This window comes from Acyrthosiphon pisum, unplaced genomic scaffold (assembly GCF_005508785.2).
Source record: "Acyrthosiphon pisum isolate AL4f unplaced genomic scaffold, pea_aphid_22Mar2018_4r6ur Scaffold_60;HRSCAF=389, whole genome shotgun sequence".
NCBI classification, from domain to species: Eukaryota; Metazoa; Arthropoda; class Insecta; order Hemiptera; family Aphididae; genus Acyrthosiphon; species Acyrthosiphon pisum.
Window position 1 is genome coordinate 42,820 of NW_021775821.1, and position 1,428 is coordinate 44,247.

The 1,428-nt window shown below is 63.0% G+C and overlaps 1 pseudogene; it reads right to left on the reverse strand.

Annotated features, from left to right (window-relative positions):
• Positions 1-596: 596 nt before the first annotated feature.
• On the reverse strand, positions 597-754 carry LOC115035059 (annotated as a pseudogene).
• Positions 755-1,428: the final 674 nt, after the last annotated feature.

A 1,428-nucleotide genomic window follows, 5' to 3' on the forward strand; every position in this document is an offset into this window, starting at 1 on the left:
TCTACTGGCCCTGGCACCATCTGCGGGCCATGGCCCCGTTCAAGGGAGACTTGGACCGTCACGTGCGCCCCGGCAACGAGGCCGGCCCGTACGCCACAACTCTCATACGTGCCGCGACACAAAAGTGCGCGGCGAGATTCGGCGATGGGCTTTTCCCGGTTCGCTCGCCGCTACTAAGGGAATCACGGTTGTTTTCTTTTCCTCCGCTTATTAATATGCTTAAATCCGGCGGGTAGTCCCGCCTGATCTGAGGTCGGAACGTATCGGTTGTTTGTTTCTTAAATTACACGGCAGCCTGCGGTCCGCGCTCCGCCCGTACGGTGACCGCCCGCGTCCGCTTCTCGGAAGCCGGAGAGGTCTCGTGGACTCTCAGCCGGCCCGGCCGCGCTCTCGCGCGGCGGGCGGACGGGGACGTGCCGTTTGACGACGCGAGAACCCGTGACTGTTTGCCGTCACAACTTGGGCGGACGACCGGAGGCGGCCGCGCGAGCGGCTCTCCCCGGTCGAACCGCCAATCTCGCACCACCGGAGCGGCCGACGGGCGTGCCGTCGGACGCCTGCCGGCGGCGCATCGGTCTGGCCGAGTATCCGGTATACGACCCTCAGACAGGCGTGGCCCGGGACCCGCGGGTCACCGAGGCCGCAATGTGCGTTCGACTGGTCGATGTTCGTATAACGTGCGGATTACACGACGACGCGCAGATAGCTGCGGTCTTCATCGATCCACGAGCCAAGTGATCCGCCGCTCGGTGTCGGTTGTTTTTTTGTTTTGTTCGACGAAACTTCTACGGCCACGCGCCGTGCGCGGACGCACGACTGGGCACGTACGGTCTTTCGACGTGTTAACCATCTTTCGGTCGACGCTCGGTCGGGGGTCGCGGCGCGCGGGCGGTCGTCGAGCGAGTCGGCGAGCGCACGCGGCCACGGGGTCGGATGAGGCGCGCGCGAGACCGGCGAGTGCCGCCGGTACCGCGGGCCCGTCTCTAATGATCCTTCCGCAGGTTCACCTACGGAAACCTTGTTACGACTTTTACTTCCTCTAAACGGCCGATTTCGGTCATCTTCGCGATCGCGCGACGACCCAGCCCCCGAGGGGGCCGAATAACGCGCGTCCACTCCGAAGACCTCAATGCGACCGTTCAATCGGTAGTAGCGACGGGCGGTGTGTACAAAGGGCAGGGACGTAATCAACGCGAGCTGATGACTCGCGCTTACTGGGAATTCCTCGTTCACGTGGAAAAATTGCAAGCCACGATCCCTAAGCACGAAGGAGGTTCAGCGGGTTACCCGGAAGCCTGTCGGCCCAGGATTGTTAAACACGCTGATTCCTTCAGTGTAGCGCGCGTGCGGCCCAGAACATCTAAGGGCATCACAGACCTGTTATCGCTCAGTCTCGTGCGGCTATGTTCGTCCGCCGCCTGTCCCTCT